Below are 19360 nucleotides of genomic sequence, written 5' to 3' on the forward strand. Positions count from 1 at the left end.
AATGCTGAGCCGAACGGAGCCGAGTTTGCCCGAAGTCAGGAGTATCTCGCCACTGGTAATGCTAAGGTTTCGTGCAAGAAATTAGCGCCCATTCTTTTTCCACTTCCACGTGTAACAATTAAGGTGTAGTCGTATTCAATGTATCTATTATAATTGACTGCGTCAGAATTATCTATAGGCACCGTTTGGATGCAGATAGCCCTAGCATTGCTGCTGCAGTATTGCGGCGCGACATTGTTAGTGCATAGGTCATCCACTAATTACGTCACTCGAATTTCTGGGTTTTTTGAAGGTTGTCACAACTTGACGATTTGACGTGCACTACCACAGTTAAGATAATTACTTGAATTTTGACAACCCTAAATAGTCGAAAGGGATAGTGCCATAAGTTAGAAAAGGATATCATGATTCGACCCTGAATCGCTGTCAAACTTCGGTTTTTTAGGAAGTGTCCTTTCTGTACGGTAGCACTATTACTTATTCTGTGAAACGTCAAAGTTAATAAAGCAACATGATTTATTCAAACTGCTACAACGATATTCGTATTTTTCTCAAAATCAATATTTCTCTAAGCACATTTCGGACATGACGAAGCAGCAACAGAGTCCATTGACCTTGCCGCAACCATACAATTTGTGGGCAGGCTGTATGAAGAAGATATATAGTCCAAATTTGGTAATTGGTAAATGACCCATATAACCATTCCAGTCGCAGAATCATCAAAGTGGTAACTAAATGTCAGATGTGTCGTAACAGAGTCCACACAATGTGTCTAGAATTGTTTCGAAACAAAGTGTCGTCGCCGTGTGTACACTTTTCCGTAACAAGGTGTCGACACATTTGTGTGCACTTTGCGTGCGGTTTGCGACTAAATCTGACAGCAAATTTGTGACAGCAAATGTCAATATAAAATACCTCTTGAAAACCAAGGTTTGTCAAACTACTATTAGTGTCTCGTGTGCTCGTAAGTAATTCTAGTAAGTCATCATGGGCGATGCAAATGATAATAATCGACCAAAACCATATAAACACCCAACACCCGTCAACCTTTTACAGAAAAGTTTTTAAAGAAATGCAATAAGCTACTTAGGTCAGCCAACGAATGCTCCAAAAAGTTGTTGAGGGAAATGCTCGGAACACAATTTTTGACTCTGTAACTTGGTTTGGGCAAGTTAGGAGGTGAACATATCAAAAGTCCCCGGCCGTAGCCCTTGAGCGGGGGGAAGAGAGGGGGCTTTGTTTGAAAGTCCCATTTTCCGGTTTTTCGATTATATCTCGGAAACTATGCATCTTAGCGACATGGCCATTTATACAAAATGAAAGTTAATTTAATTTGTTACAAGTTTATTCAGTAAATTTTTTCGATATGTTGAATAGTTTTTGAGATATCCGCTCTTGAAAGTTTATTTAGGGCTCTCAATTTTATCTTGATATATCTACATCAGTGAAGGTGCTAGGCCGTGTATGGTATCGTTTTCGTATAAATCTGGGTTGCTGAATCCATTTAAGGTATCACATTGACACCATTCCACAAAATTAAAAAAAAATTTTTAGGGTTCCGTACCTCAAAAGCAAAAAACGGAATCTTTATAGGATCACTCGTGCGTCTGTATGTCTGTCCGTCTGAATACACAAAATAGTTCTTTACCTATAGATGACAGGAAAACCTATTAGAAATGTGCAGTCAAGCGCGAGTCGGACTTAATGTACGGAACCCTTAATACGCGGATCCGACTCGCACTTGGCCGGTTTTTTTTAAACTCCTCTTGACGCTTAACCGCTGAACCGATTTCGTTGAAATTTGGTATAGAAATAGTTTGCGTCCCGGAACAGGACATAGGATAGATCTTATAACCAAAATCATCTTTTGAAGGTGTGAAAAGTGGCGTGGAAATTTGTACGGGAAATCAATAACCGCTGGACCGATTTATATGAAATTTGGTACATCTTTGATTTAGTTAAAAATGATAAAAAAACATGACTACAAACCTAAACTTAAACAGTATTAACTTCAAGAAGTCAATTCTGAATTCCCCCCTACACCTCATTTCACACCTTTAAAGGATGATTTTTGAGATATCTTATTATGTCCTGTCTCAGGACTCAATATATATGTGTACTAAATTTAAATTAAAACTGTTCAGCAGTTTAAGCGTGAAGAGGAGTTTTAAAGAAAGTATTTTAATAAGTTTATATGTTTTTACTTTGGAATGGTGTCAATGTGATACCATAACTAAATTTGGTACTGCGAATTTATACGAAAACGATACCAAACATGGCCTCGTAGCTTTACTGTTGTAGAAGTCAAAATAAAATTGAGAACCCTAAATTCTTATTACTTGGCCAAACTTGTGTAGAAGGAAAAGGAAAAATAAAAGTCTTCGGCAGGAATATAAGACACAAATACATATAAATTTTTTTTTTGCGTTACTATTTCAATCATCAAATATAAACATACCTTGATTATATTATTCTAGTGAGATTCTCATAGATAAACAAAAGCATTTACTTAAAAAATTACAAGGTCGAAATGTCACGGAACTTGTGAGAGTAATATGTGAAAAATAAAAACTTTTATGACAAAAAAATCTGGACAAAATTTAAGAAGCATCCAATTGCGTCGAGGTATCATCTGTATTTTTGCTTGTTTCATTACCTCCTCGCTTCTTTCTTTGTCCTTTGTATTCTGTAGCAATTTGTTAGATCTGAAAATAAAGATAACTTGCGTCGTCACGGATGTCGATTTATAGGTTTTAGGGAGTGCAGAATTCGAAAACGATGATCATTTTATAATCCAAGATGGCGGCTACGTATTTTGTCATAAAAGTCGTCATGAATATCGTTTTATAGGTTTTAGGAAGTGCCGATTTCGAAAATGATGACCAGTTTGGAATCCAAGATGTGTGCCGTGCACTTTGTCATAAAAGTCGTCATGGATATCGTTTTATAGGTTTTAGGGAGTGCAGAATTCGAAAATGATGACCATTTTGGATTCCAAGATATCTGCCGTGCACTTTGTCATATAAGCCGTCATAGATGTTGATTTATAGGTGTTAGGAAGAGCAGATTTCGAAAATGATGACCATGACCAATACAACGACATCCATGTCGACATTTAACATAGTGCATGGCCGCCATCTTGGATTCCAAAATAGTTATTATTTTCGAAATCTGCGCTCCCTAAAACCTATAAAACGACAGCCATGACGCCTTTTATGACATATTGCATGGCCGCCATTTTGGATTCCACAATGGTCATCATTTTCGAAATCAGGGCCCCCTAAAACCTTTAAAACGACACCCATGACAACTTTTATGACATAGTGCATGGCCGCCATTTTGGATTCCAAAATGGTCAATATTTTCGAAATCAGGGCCCCCTAAAACCTATAAAACGACACCCATGACAACTTTTATGACAAAGTGCATGGCCGCCATTTTGGATTCCAAAATGGCCATCATTTTCGAAATCTGCGTCCCCTAAAACCTCTAAAACAACATCCATGACGACTTTTATGACATAGTGCATGGCCGCCATTTTGGAGTCCAAAATGGTCATCATTTTCTAAATCTGCGCCCCCCAAAACCTATAAAACGACACCCATGACGACTTTTATGACATAGTGCATGGCCGCCATTTCGGATTCCAAAATGGTCATCATTTTCTAAATCTGCGCCCACCAAAACCTATAAAACGACATCCATGACGACTCTTATGACATAGTGCATGGCCGCCATTTTGGATTGAAAATGGTTATCATTTTCGAAATCTGCGTCCCCCAAAACCTATAAAACGACACCCATGACAACTTTTATGACATAGTGCATGGCCACCATTATGGAATCGAAAATGGTTATCATTTTCGAAATCTGCGCCCCCCAAAACCTATAAAACGACACCCATGACGTCTTTTATGGCATAGTGCATGGCCGCCATTTTGGATTCCAAAATGGTCATCATTTTCTAAATCGCGGCCCCCTAAAACCTATAAAACGACATCCATGACGACTTTTATGACATAGTGCATGGCCACCATTTTGGAATCCAAAATGGTCATCATTTTCTAAATCTGCGCCCCCCAAAACCTATAAAACGACACCCATGACAACTTTTATGACATAGTGCATGGCCGCCATTTTGGATTTCAAAATGGTCATCATTTTCTAAATCGGGGCCCCCTAATACCTATAAAACGACATCCATGACGACTTTTATGACATAGTGCATGGCAGCTATTCTGGATTCCAAAATGGTCATCATTTTCGAAAGCGGGGCCCCCTAAAACCTATGAAACGACATCCATGACGACTTTTATGACATAGTGCATGGCCGCCATCTTGGAATCCAAAATGATCATCGTTTTCGAAATCTGCGCCCCCTAAAACCTATAAAATGACACCCATGACGACTTTTATGACATAGTGCATGGCCGCCATTTTGAATTTCAAAATGGTCATCATTTTCTAAATCGGGTCCCCCTAAAACCTATAAAACGACACCCATGACGTCTTTTATGGCATAGTGCATGGCCGCCATTTTGGATTCCAAAATGGTCATCATTTTCAAAATTGGGGCCCCCTAAAACGTATAAAACGACATCCATGACGACTTTTATGACACAGTGCATGGCCGCCATTTTGGATTCCAAAATGGTCATCATTTTCGAAATCGGCACTCCCTAAAACCTATAAATCGACACCCATCTCGACTTTTATGACAAAGTATTTGGCTACCATCTGCATGCCAGACATTTCTATTATTTTTACGTACAAAAATGGCCCCCTGTCAACTTCCAACCGAGATTTAATCGATAATTTATTCGATTAATATTCAGGTTAATTCAATTTCAATCTATGTTAGGTCGACTAAACTTATCGCGATTAAAATTTGAGGATTAAGTTTTATTATTCCATTAATTAGTTGAATAAACAGTTAATCTATTAAGTCCCATCTCTGACCACGGCATTTTTACACTTTGAGAATATCTGAAAACAAATGAACACAAGGAGCCATTTTGCAAATCCAGTAACTTTGTTATTACTTTTGACAGCGCGTGTCATGTGTCTACACAGAGTCGACACAAAGTCGAAACATTTGCGACTACTTTGTGACTGCAATATTTCTCAGCCTTAAACCATATTTATACATCATAATTAACAAGTTTCGTAGTATGTAAAGCGTTATTTCTGTTATTTAAGTATAGTATACGCATCGAAGTACTAAAAATGCATCAAATAATATAGTTATGAACACAGGCACTGAGAAGTAAACAATTTCATTTCCGGCTAAACTAAAACAATGTGGTGGCGCGTTGATTATATTACACTTAGTTTATCAAATCACTCGAGCAGTTTAATTCCCCATTATAATTTAAGTCCTATTGTAATATAAATGCAAACAATATATAATTACGTCTTGTAATCCGTTTTAGAGATGGCGTATTAATGTCACTTATTTTTATTTAACTATTTTTCCATCTGACAGTTTCCATTTGACAGGAACAAAATGAACGAATGAACGAATGATATTGGCATAAAGTAGTCGCAAACTCGAAACAATGTGTGCACACGGCGACCACACTTTATGTCACTTTGTGTCATGTGTCGACTAGAGCTCCCGATACACGTGTTACACGCTGACACGGGTACCCGTGTTCTTAAGCCCGCCGGGCTTAAGAACCCGAACTACACGAACCCGCCCGGATTCGGAAACGTTTACACGGGTACCCGTGTACACGGGTACACGGGTACACGGATACACGAAATAACGGATCTTATTTACCCGCCAGTTCGACCCTTCACTCTCGTGTAGCGGAGATTCGTGCTATGAAGACATACGATTGAATATGTGGGAGGTTAGGAAGATTCGATTACCTACTTTGCAGTTTTACTGGATTGATTGGTAATGTCAATAATAGGTCTAGTAGTACACTTTGTTTTATTAATCATAAGATTAAAATTAACAATATCTTAGTAACCGTTGACCTTACTGATAGGTATTTAATTTTCTTCATTGATGTAGTTTTGAATAATTAAATTAAACCTAAATGATAACCTAATAAAAAAGTAGATAGTTATGCTTACTGAAACTACAACGAACGGAATATATTATATTTTCCTTTAGCAAAATCAAATTTTGCTCACTGTTTTTAGGTTTCCGTACCCAAAGGGTAAAACGGGACCCTATTATATATCAACAAGTTCTTATACAAATATATATCGATCTTCAATCTGCAAAATGTTTTACATACTACTAGAGCCAAAAAAAGTTACATGAGTGTATGTATATATAAAAAATTAACCCATGTATCCAAAATTAACAGATTCTTATACAAAAATATGCCTATAATCTTAACACACACAATTTGATAACAGGCAAAGTATTTTTTTTTATTGGTGTCTCGCTCGCTCTTTTATTACAATTGTAGTTAGGTATAGGTCAGAAAAAATTACCACTAAATAACATTCCGACATAAACAGATAAACCACGTGCTTATCAATTGTAACAATGCGATGCGAGTACGACTCTGGCGGCACATCTGTTATCTCTAAATGCGCGTGTGAAGTGTTATTTTTACCTTCAAAGCATTTTTATTAGGGATGTACCGACTAGTCGCCGACTAGTCGGGAAAGCCGACTATCCGGCCACATTTGTAGTCGGCGATTAGTCGGCGACTAGTCGGCAAAAATAGCCGATTAGTCGGCACTTTATTAGTGAAAGAAAAACAGAAAAAAAGAAATCAACAGTCAATATTTACCATATGTTTTATGTCTATTGTACTAAAATACTTCTTCAGGGTGCATACAAAAACTTTTGTTCAATATAATTGACCGTTTGGTCGTTATTGTATGTAGGTGGGCTGGTGTTTTCCTCTAGGGGGCCGATGTTTGATATTCGACCACTCAATTTCGTGTATTTCGTTAAATGATATCTCCACTACTAGGCGTTTAAATTCTAGTAATAGAATTGAAATCCAGTGGCCAATACCACTAGATTCCAAATTTCGATGGCTCGTATTTCAAAATATTGCATTTCGCGGTTTTCCACCGATTTTCGAGTGACGAAATCGAGCGATCGAAATTCAAAAATCAGCCCCCAGGTCGATCTCAATTCATTCTCGTGTAATTTCATGGCCAAGTTCGATAGTTAAATGATTTTATCATTATTCAGTTTTTTTTAATGGTGGAGACATGGAGAACTCTTCATGTTATTGCAAAATTTAGAGACTTAGTTAGGGCACGTTGTTCGTAAAGACGCCGACCACAGGGAATAGGTTATTAACTGGCGACTACGTACGGGAAGGGAAATAGAGCCTTGGAAATACCTCCTACAAGCTGTACTGACAGTCTGCTCAGGATCCCAAATAAAAGAAAGACAGAAATTGAACGAGGATTCTTGTAATAGGTCTTTGAACCTGTAGAGAATACCCTTTAGCTAATATGATGAATAGCGCAACCAAAGGAGCAAAACTATTGTTTTTCACCTGAACTATATCACCATATAGACTTGTTTAAATCATATAAAACTGTAAATAAGTATGTACCTACTATTGTGTGCCTTTACAGGGTGTTATGAACTGGCCTTTTAATTTGTAACACCTAATTACGTACATGACAATGCAATATTGAATAAATTACTAAATGACTAAACTTATACGAATGATCTGGCCGACTAGCCGACTAGTCGGCCGACTAATCGGCCATTCGAGCGCCGATTAGTCGGCTAGTCGGCTAGTCGGCCAAATCAATAGTCGGTACATCACTAATTTTTATCCTTATGATAAGACTATAAAGCCGATAATATAATGAAATTTTATGGTATCTCATAGCTGTTTTTCTACTGAGTGCATTCTTTTTGAGTGTCGATGGTTGTTAAATGCAAAAAAAGTTAGGTTTAAATAATGGCTATTATTTAGTTAGTGTATTTTGTAGTCTATTGTTTAAAGAAATAGAGTCGTTAATCTATACTAACATTTCAAGGCGGTTATAATCTGCTTTTACTACGAGGTGGTTATCCTAATTTGTGGTTTACCACTCAATGGTATTGTATTCTTGAGACTCTTTGAGTAAACTAGTCCGTCTGTCACCAGGCTGTATCTCGCGAACCGTGATAGCTAGACAGTTGAAATTTTCACAGATGATGTATTTCTGTTGCCGCTATAACAAATACTAAAAACAGAATAAAATAAAGATTTAAGTGGGGCTCCCATACAACAAACGTGATTTTTGACCGAAGTTAAGCAACGTCGGGCGGGGTCAGTACTTGGATGGGTGACCGTTTTTTTTTGCCTTTTTTTACATTATGGTACGGAACCCTTCGTGCGCGAGTCCGACTCGCACTTTCCCGGTTTTTTTATAAGTAGCAAAGTACCCTTGTTCGAGCTGCTGAGGTGAAAATCAATTATATTGGTACAACACATATCTATTATATTGAACATCCGATAAAATAAAACTGCTAAACAATCGGAGCTCCTGAACCTGAATCTTTGTTTTATTTATAACTTTATACATTACTTCAATCTCCACTACACGCCAAGGACGGGTTAGGCCCGCGTGTATTTAAGGTCCGTTTCGCCGTGTACACGGGTACACGGGTACCCGGATACACGGATCTTAATTACACGTGTACCCGACTACACGTGCAGAACGGGTCAGAAAACCGTGTACGTGTAGTTCGGAAACGGGTACCGAACACGTGTACACGAAACCCGGACACGACCGCGAGCCCTAGTGTCGACCCTTCCCCATTTCTGGTAACTGTGTCGACACGGCGACGACTCTGCGACTGGAATTGTGACCGAAACAGACGGTGTCGACACAAGATGTGTCTACACCGCGTCGTAACGGCGACTGGAAATGGTTGTATGGGGAGTGCCTTTGAAATTTTTTAAATACAGTTAAGGCCTTAATTGATTCTTAAGTAAATTGAATCTATTTATCGAGCACATAAAGGACATTAGTAATATACAAGGTGGCCAAAAAATAAGTGCATTCCCGTAGGGAGGTTTCGGGATTATACTGAGCAACTTTTACTATGGGACAAATCCGAAATCGCGAATTTTGTGTGTGTAATGTGTATGTCTAGTCTGTGAATCTGATATTCAGGAATCAGGTATTTGAATAGATCGCGGAAAATAATTTATTTATTGAGGAAAATCATTATAACTTATTATAATATGCAATTACTTCCGTTGTTCTGATGCATCTACATTAAAGGCATCAAGACAAGAATGATATTTCCGTAAATAATGTTAGTTTATGTCCTATATTCCTCTTTAAACTTAGTTACATTATTTTATAATAAGAATATACAAAACAAATACTAAAACACGTACAAAAACAATACAAAGTACCTACTTCTTCTCAGCATATTTGCGTCCACTGCTGAACGAATTATGCGATCGACAACACAAACTCAATTCTTCCTATTCGCGATTCCCTTACAATATAGATTCCACACAACTGCAGTTTACTACATTCGTGATTCCACACAGTTGCTTTTTTTACGCAATCGAGATTCTTCCTATTCGCGATTCTACACAATATTTTTTCGACGCAATCAGAGTTTACTACATTCGTGATTCCATACAAGCGTTATTTTAACGCAATCGGAATCCTTCCTATTCGCGATTCTACACAATATTTTTTCAACGCAACCGCAGTTTACTACATTCGTAATTGCACTCAGTTGTTATTTTTACACAATAATACCTATAGCGTTTCATCTTAATAAATTCATATTTTTGACTCGGCCGCAATCAAAAGGCGCTGGTAGGTGGGTAGATAGTCTAGCGGTGGGATCGGGCGACTCTTGATTGCGGCCGAGTTAAAAATATGAATATATTAAGATAAAACGCTATAGGTATTATTGTGTAAAAATAACAACTGAGTGCAATTACGAATGTAGTAAACTGCGATTGCGTCGAAAAAATATTGTGTAGAATCGCGAATAGGAAGAATTCCGATTGCGTTAAAATAACGCTTGTATGGAATCACGAATATAGTAAACTGCGATTGCGTCGAAAAATATTGTGTAGAATCGCGAATAGGAAGAAACCCGATTGCGTAAAAAAAGCAACTGTGTGGAATCACGAATGTAGTAAACTGCAGTTGTGTGGAATCTATATTGTATGGGAATCGCGAATAGGAAGAATTGCGTTTGTGTTGTCGATCGCATAATTCTGCTGAACATATGCCTCTTTCATGGATTTCCATGTTGTTCTGTATGCGGTGGTTCTATGCTAGGTCGGCCCTGCCATCTTTCTAATGTCGTACTTAACAAACATATAATAAACCTAATGTAGTGTGCCGCCAGCAACGGGGCAGGGCCCAAGCTCCCGGTGGTCAGGGCCGCAGAGAGGAACCGGCGGACTATCCGCGCAGTGTCCAGACTACCTTCTGCATCTGTCCCTTGATCCAGCCACCTAGTGAGAGTCTCTCACGATGTTGGTCGACTCTTCATTATGAGACCGTTTACTGAAACGACTACCGGGACAATGATCGCAAAAACATTGACTTTTATCAATAAATATCTTGTATATCTTGTAATCAACATCCTACATTACGGTTATCTCGTCAGCCAATTCTAGGTATGTTATTATTATGTGAATCGCAAAAGGGATAGATTTGACGTAGGTAGTAAGTTCAACGAGGAAAATAAATAAACTACAGGGGCATCTACATGATAACTAGTTTTGAATATACGATCATCGTATCATCGTACGATAATCGTATGTAACTACGTTTTAATAACCGACTAAGTCTTAATTTACGCGAGTAAATCAATTAAATGGAGAGTCGTATTACGAGTTCTTTATACCTCCTTGCCTTACAAATAGGAAGGTAAGGAGGTAGGTATCATAAACGTAATAATATTATGACAAAATCGAACAAGGACTTTCAATTAATATTGGTGCTCGGTGGAACTCGGGTCCGGAATAGATAACAATTGGTTATTCTAATTCGTTGGTATACAAGGCTTGTAGACCAACGAACTATAGGTTGATTCACTTTTGTATGGAGAAAAAAAAGTTGTAATATTTTTCCTGACTTTGCTCACCAATGGAGTCTCCCCACACTAAAAACTATTTATTTCAATTTTCAAAAGAATAGAATAACGTTTAGAGGTTGCACAAGTTGAAAAGGTAGAGTGAGAACCCCATACATTGCGTGAAAACGAAACTAATCTACGTTCTAAAATGACAAATTATAATGAACTGATAGTAAAATTGAATGAGAAAACTGAATTTTGTGTCTAAAACACGATAAAAGCACTTTTCCTTTGGAAAAAGGTGGAAAAACTGAAAAATCTTAATTAGAACATTTATCGAGTAACAAAAATCAAAGTTTACTACTAATTTTAAAATTTATTTATATGTAGAAGGTTCAGTACCTATCACACTACTCTCCGCTTTGATGATAGCCGCTTAAACCATTTTCTACCCTCCGATGTAGAGTCGTTGGTTATTTGAAATATCTTTGTTGATGATGTGCAACCTCTAAATGTTAACCCATTTTAATTTTTTTTAACGTATATTTTTTCTTTATCAGTTAGAACAAGAATTCGAGCAAAGTCAGGTGAAAATCGAAAATTCGGAAAAATGAAACACCCTAACGAACTAGAATAACCAATAGTTATCTCTTAAGTCAGACTTGTAGTACAAGCCCTTTGCTCGCATTAAGCAACACATATAAAACAAGAAACGCAGTCTGTTGCAACTGCATCCGTGAAACTAGCGAGGCCGTGCGTTGCACTTCCCTGATGAAAGAGCTCGCTCGGGCGCGACGGTGTTCAATGTTACCCTTATGGCCCGATTTGACTACCACCTGAGTCGAAAGGAATAATGGACCTACCTACCTTAACCTTACCTTTTTATTTAACCGTAACCTTACCTACCTATCTACCTTAGCTTAGCTTAGAGGATGTAAGATATTACCAAACAGAGCCGACATGTCTGTAATGTTCGGTACAAAATAGTCTACCGATATTTGCGGGGGAGGGGCACGTCAAATGTATACGTAACATAAAAATAGTCATGTCAGATAAACGTTAGTCCATTCAATGTGTATGACCATTGGCCTCCTATTTTCGACAGTGGGGAACGCCCGTTAATGGCTACTTCGTTTGGTTATAATCCTCTAAGAGTGATACCAATTTATAATAGTAAGTAAGTAAGTAAGTAAGTAAATACTCTTTATTGCACCACAAAGAAAAATAAAATAACAGATTTACAGTGTAAATAACGGTAGCAACAGGCGGTCTTATCGCTGTAAGCGATCTCTTCCAGACAACCTTGGGGTAGCAGGATATAAAGAATAGAAAACTTTTAAAAACAGGTAGTGCACGAAATAAGTACCAAGAAAAACTTTGTCTCACCACGCATAACATCAATTTGAAAAGCAGTTTGGCTGTTACGTTACTTTTTGTAAGTTTAACGAATGACCACAATTATATTAGTGTTTTATTTTATTTTTATTTTATTTATTGAACACAATGTAAGCTTACAGTTATAGACCAAATCACTTACACGCTAGAAAAACAGATACATTGTCAAAATAGTAACAATTAAAAACATACAAAAATATAAAAACATGCACATAAAAATGTCATACAAATTAAAATTATAATTTTACGTACACTCTAAGAAAACAAGAAATTAAAATCAGAAATAGGGTAAAACAATAAAAATAAAGTTAATTAAATGTCAAAACAGATTACAATACATGTTACCAGCAATGTCATGCAGTATGAAAATTTAAAAATTGTCTAGCAGTTTTGCACAAGTTTGCTAAACGATCGGCGAACATGTCAGCGTCAACGTGTTGAGTGAGCATAATATGTAGAAATGATAAAGCACGCGTGGTAGGTGCGTGCCTCGCGTAACATGTGCGAGCGGACGGCCGCAGCAACACACACGGCCGGCGACGCGGCGCGACCGCCCCGTCCACATCCCGCGGTATCCTCCTAGGAACCAACAACCCTATCTTCTCTAACACCTCTGCCGGGCTAGCACATGATTGGCGCGACAGTATCTCGCGGCGACATAGACTACCCGTCCCTCTTTTATTAACATAGTTAGTAAAAGACGGGTAGTCTATCTCGCGGCGAGATAATGTCGCGCCAATCATGTGCTTGGGGTGCTGGGCTATCAACTTGGTGGTGAATGATTGAGAGATAGTGCACCAGTAGCAACAACTTCCGCCTCAATGCGAGCGTGTCTAGCCCAACCATCCCCGAGACAAAGATGGATTTTATGTGACTGCAACATAATAAAGGCATTAAAATACGATTGTGGGTTTTTGAAGCGAGCCGAAAGCGAGTCAATAACAGTGTTTTAATAAAATACATTCCAACCAAGTGCTGTTTAGTGTTTTTGTATAAATTAAGTAGGTAACTAATACTTACTAAGAAATATTTTTACTGTTTTTCGTAAATAGTCCACGAGAATCGGTTTATAGAAGACATGGAGTCATATTTAAATAACCGACCTTATTAATCAAATGCTATTCCAATAAAACATAACGGCATCTTTCACATAGAAATTTATAACCTGTGACATTTTGAGTCCAATCACGAATATCACTGTCTCAACACGCCAGAAAACCTGTCGGAGTACCTTCAACGATTCTGTGCCACTTGTGTCATAGTAACTTAACTATATTATGCGAGCCCTTGCGGCTATCATATCATACAGTAGAACCTCATAGCACGAATCTCAAAACACGCTAAAACGTTCGTGCTAACAAGGTTTTGTCAAAGGGGTTGTTATAGATTCTTCGTTTTAAAGAGATTTCGAGTTATAGATGTGAAACAAATGAAAAATGTACATATTTTATTATTTATTTAAACTTCATTGCAGAAAATACAATAAAATGTACAAATGGCGGACTTAATGCGTATAGGCATTCTCAACTCACCCATAGGGCTAAACAAAATATAATAACAATGGTGCAAGAAGAGAAGTAAGAGAATTTAATATTCGTATAATTACCGTTAATTTTCACATATGTAATAACAATTTTTCTCACCGACTAAATAGATAAAAGCAGCTTTCCCGCCAGTGCTGAAATTTTGGTAGTAAAATAAATCTAAAAACTTATATATCACATCCCTAGTGTGAAAATCGTTCAAGTTAATAAACAAGACCAAGTGCGGGTAGTTCGAAAACTCGCGCAGCTAGAAGATGTTGATGTCAACTTTAGCCAGTCTTCTCCGAGACCACGGGGATAACGCGGTCCTCGAAACGTCGGAGGTAAATTTAAAGGAGGTTTTTTTTTAGGTAATAAGTCCCGTCGTTGTGAATAATAACTTAGATATTATGAAACAGAATTTTAGTTGTGCTTACCTACGCCAATTAAGGATCATTAAATTAATATAGGTATTATGTGGGTAGGTACTTGACACTCGACATCCTAGGAAAGTACCAACATGGTACCAACATAAATACATATTAGGATTGCGTTGCGTGAAGATTTTAGCAGGCAGATTTTTAGATGGCAGATTTGACAGATCAAAATTTTAAAGAAGTTTAGACGCACCGGCAATTTAAGTTGCCAATATGCTACATACCCCTGATAATTTAACTTTATATAGTTGACTTATATTTTTTACCTTATGATATCGTGTTATGAATATAGGTAGCAAGTAAGAAGGGTATAGGTATTCCTAATAGAAGTTTTAATGGAAGAAAATTCCTAATAAATGTAAGAATAATAAAAAAAATATTTCCTCCTTTCAAAACCAACCTTTGCCTCCTTCTCGAAAACAAACACTACGAAGCACTGAAAACAAAACACTCGCGATTCGAACTCGAAGTTTCGAATTTCGAATACAAAGTTCGATTTCGAATGACGCCCGGCCCTCTCGGCCGACGGAGAGCGACTGTTTTCTTATGTGCGAAGATGGAAAGCCTGTGCTTGTAAGGCTGGCTAACGCTGGGCGTTTTAAACGCGCATTCGGCCCTTCGACGTTTTACAACCTGGCAAAAAAGAGTAGAAATTAAAAAGTAGCAACACTGTAGTGTCGTCCCGTTCTCTTATATAAATTGATTTGAAAGGGACAACACTACAGTGTTGCCACTTTTTAATTTCTACTCTTTTTTGCCAGGTTGTACTAGCCTCGTAAGACTCAAGCCAATTTTTGCGCTTTTGAATTTGGAACTTTCTTTTATTTCTATAACAGTTCAAAACTCAAATGTAATTTGTACTTGTACAAGTACGCGGGACTTACGAGGCTAGACTCTGACCTATAGTTGTGCTGTTCTCGTGAACATTCTCCATTTAGTGTGGGGAATATTCTCAAGCGAGAACATTTCCCATACAAAAGGGAAAACGTGAACGGCACAACTAATCTGACCACGTTAACTTTGCACAAACTTGGCAGTAAAAATGCATACATATCCATATAAGCTCCATACGTGGCACTTGACATGATGATATCTGGATCTTGGCCTTAAAAACAAGGTTTTTCTTCAGAACCATCAGAACAAAGAATAGTGCTTCTTTACCTTAGAAGCCGCTTGGATTTTTCAAGGACATTTACTCTTTCATGGCAAACAATGTCTGAGTACGGCGTTTTCACTGGAAAAGTGGGTATGACAGCTGCTCTCTCTTATTTAAAAAAAAATTACTTAGATGGCAGCTTACGTAGGTAATTTATACGCAATAAAAATAAAAATACAGTTAAATCACACTAATTTTCCTAACCATGCTGGTGATTTTTGAGCCGGTGAGCGTCTCCCGAGCGTCGGCGTCGAAACAACACTATGGCTGCTGCTCAACGCTACTATGGCGCAACTGTGCACGTGCAGCGACGCCATTTTTCCATAGCGCTGTCTAGACGTCGACGTTCAAAAGATGCTAGTGTGTCGTGGCCCTTAGTTTAGGAAAATGTACAACTTATAATGAATATCTATCGCGTTAATTGAATACAATATTATAATTTAATGAGATAGGTCCCAGTAACTGACATGTTGTAGTTTATTAAAAGCATGCAGGAAGCAGCAAAACAGGAAGGTAAGCCTTGGTAATATAATAAATATACTCTGACAAGCAATTTCCGTCAGTAGAAAAGAGGCAAAAAAACTGTAGGCACGAAGGGTTAACGTCCCATAGAAAATTTGATTTCGCGCCTTTTTCTACAAACTTGTTTGACCGGTTTTAGATATATGTTAAAGCCAGTAAGCTAATTAATAAACTATTATTACTTGTGACGTTTAGCGTCGCATGAAGTAGGTAGATTGCAAAATGAGACGAAAGAAAACTAACCAGAGTAAATTTTACGAAATATAATTAAAAAAAAAAAAAAACTAAAGGAAAGACAAGGTCGTGGATCTTTTCTGAGCTGGCAATTAACAGTGGTGAAACGAGTCCTTGATAGGGGTCACTTCCCTGCACTACGTCGCAGAACGTTGAACTTGGAGGTGGCCGTCTTCAAAAAAAGGGTTCCGGATCCAGCACGGGAACCTTCCGGAACGAAGCGGAGCATGCGAATTCAGGTTGGTAGGTTCCGACTCCAACTCCAGACTTGGTCCCTGGAATTCCGGTAAAAATGGCCATTTCAAGAAAAGTCCAATTTTGTACAAGTGACTGCGACATCCGGATTTTAGGCCAAATTAATGCGCTAATGAGAAAGTAGGCTGGTGTAGTGAACCCCAAAGAATTAAAAGGTGATCAATGATGTGGCAGTCACAAGTAGAATCATCATTTTAAATTTAAAACAAAGAAGAAAGTGAAGTTAAATTTACTAAATGTACTTCTACAACTAAAAGCTTTATTAATGCATGTCAACTACAATTTGGCATGTAATTTTATACATTTAAATTAGAATTAAGCATAACTTTGATTATAATCTACAAGATTTTTATAAAGTGGGTAGACTCATATTTCCAGAAGGTTCGAGAAGCTTGTTATTTCCAGCGTTATTTTTATAGGAAAATTACAGTTAATAAGCAGATAGTGATAGCCAAATGTACCCAGAAAGAACTAAATGAAAATGTGATGGCAAGAAGAAAATGATTCCTTAATTTACTACTATGAAAGTTACCTTTCTCTTAAAACTACAAAATATTCAAAACACTCACCCTATTTGGGGAAATACTGGAACTTAACACATTTAATATTAGAATAAATTTTACACCATATTAAAAATTTGTCACATCATGACTGTAAAATTGTATCTTTGAATTTAGTCGATTTGACCTCTCGCTGTCAAAGCCGTGATAGCAATGTCTCGGACGCGTATGTGTCTCATTAGCTGGCCGGTGCAAATCGCTTATCGGGAGCCGGGTGACGTAGTCCTTTGTATTCGCATCTAGTTTTACCTAATAGCAAATGCAGTCGTCAATTCTGTTTGTTCGTAGATTTATTTTGTATATATTAGTTTTTAAGGTTTTTGTATATATTTTTTTAGATCATAAGTATGAAATGTGTATTATAGTAGTTTATAGTTATATTTAGGTTTAAGTTTATTTCTTATTTTATAGAATTTTAATTGGAAATAACGGTAAACCGTTACATACCCCTCTTTTTAGGTTAGGGTTTTTGCTAGGAAAACCCGCTATTTCTGTTGTCTACTCAATAGATACACTAGTCATCATTCAGGCTTCAATCTCAACATACACCTCCTCTTCATACATGCATCACACAGCCAAATAAGCAATAAACATTTCTATATATGTTTTTGCGTCCTAGCAGATTGAGTATTATACTTACGATTGTATAAATACTCTCATGTATTTATTAATGGTTCTTAAATATATTAATCACTAACCTCAGTGGTCTAGATCATACTACAGGCTGTTTAGAAGACCTGATAGCCTACTGATAGGCCTGAAATTCACAAACCGGTAGAGGTTTACAAAGTATAAATAATCTAATCTAACAGTTAGTGTATTTAGAGTATGTGCCAGCGCTTATACGTCAGTTTCATGAGGCTAGTGAATAAATTTAGACAGTTAATGTAGAAATCGTACATAGGGGACTACTTAATCATATTAAACTTTGTAGTTGGTGATCTTAAAATCTTTAACATGCCAGTTACCTATATTCCTCCCTTGCATGTCTTCTAGTTCGTATACTAAATTAGACTTTTTAGCAACGATCTTACATGGACAATACTTCGGTGCAAGTTTCTTCGCAAACATGTTGTTTTTGTCGCTAAGGTAGAACGTTTTTTTCCAAATAGTATCGCCAACTTTAAAATCATGATCTTTACGGCGTAGGTTATAGTGTTCGCTATTCCTAGTATGGGCTTGCACTAGAGAAGATTGAACCTTATCAAAAAATTTCCGCAAATGACCTAGATTCTCTGCATATTCATCTCTAGGAGTAAATATTATGTCGTCACCTAGTTCTGGGTCAATATAGTGTAAACCGCTAGTGACCAATTCCCGTCCATGAACGAGAAACGCGGGGGTGTATTTTGTTACCTCATTACTGGATGTGTTCATAGCGAATTGAATTTTAGGTAGATTGCAGTCCCAGAACCTATGGTCGTTTTCAATGTAGGATGATACTGCTGTAATAATCACTTTGTTGTATCGTTCTACTGTGTTCACTTGCGGAGTATATTTAGGCGTAAATCTTACGTTAGGGACATTGTAGTCATTAAACAATTTCTTTAACACGTTACTTGTGAACTGCTTTCCATTGTCCATAAGAACAGTACTAGGCACGCCGTGAACTAGGAAAACTTTTTCCTCGATTAACTTAGCTATTATCTCGGAGGTTGCGCGACGAATGGGGAATAATAAACAGTACTTCGAGAAACAGCATGTCACAACAAATATAAAAGTGTTCTGTTTTCTCGATGGGGGTAGGGGACCTATGAGATCCATGCTTAACATTTGAAAAGGGCGTGAGCAGTCTTTAGGACGGCCCATAATGCCTAGAGTAGCATGAGTAGCATGCTTGTGAGCACAGCAAATATCACAATTAGAAACAAATTTAACTACATCGCGATGCATGTCCTGCCAGAAGTAGTTTAAAGAAAGCCGTTTATGTGTTTTATATATGCCAAAGTGGCCAGCGGTAGGTTCTGAATGATTTTTACTAATAATGTCGAGTCTAAATTCGAGGGGAATGACTTCTTTCCACTCGAACTCTCGAGTTAAAGGATTTAGACTTTTTTTAAACCTAAATAGTCTGCCGTTAGTTACTTTGTAATTTAAAAATGAAGTAGGAGTGTTTTGGCAACCGTTGTAAATATTTAGATACCACGAGTCGCTTGTAGAATAAAACATGTCAGGACTAGTTGGGATCTCATCAATCTCGGCAATAGCAACAGAACGGGAGAGACTGTCTGGTACTACATTTTCTGAGCCACGACGATGCTTGATCTCAAAGTTGAATGAGGACATAC

The 19360-nt window shown here is 37.5% G+C and overlaps 1 protein-coding gene across 1 annotated transcript in view; it reads right to left on the reverse strand.

Annotated features, from left to right (window-relative positions):
• The window catches only part of LOC134665723 (very long chain fatty acid elongase 7), a 44760-nt gene extending 29862 nt beyond the window's left edge, over positions 1-14898 (reverse strand). The window contains exon 1 of the mRNA XM_063522694.1: positions 14746-14898. The gene's annotated coding sequence lies outside the window, so the exon portion shown is untranslated. The remainder of the gene's footprint in view (positions 1-14745) is intronic.
• Positions 14899-19360: the final 4462 nt, after the last annotated feature.

The sequence above is a fragment of the Cydia fagiglandana genome, chromosome 7 (genome assembly GCF_963556715.1).
Source record: "Cydia fagiglandana chromosome 7, ilCydFagi1.1, whole genome shotgun sequence".
NCBI classification, from domain to species: Eukaryota; Metazoa; Arthropoda; class Insecta; order Lepidoptera; family Tortricidae; genus Cydia; species Cydia fagiglandana.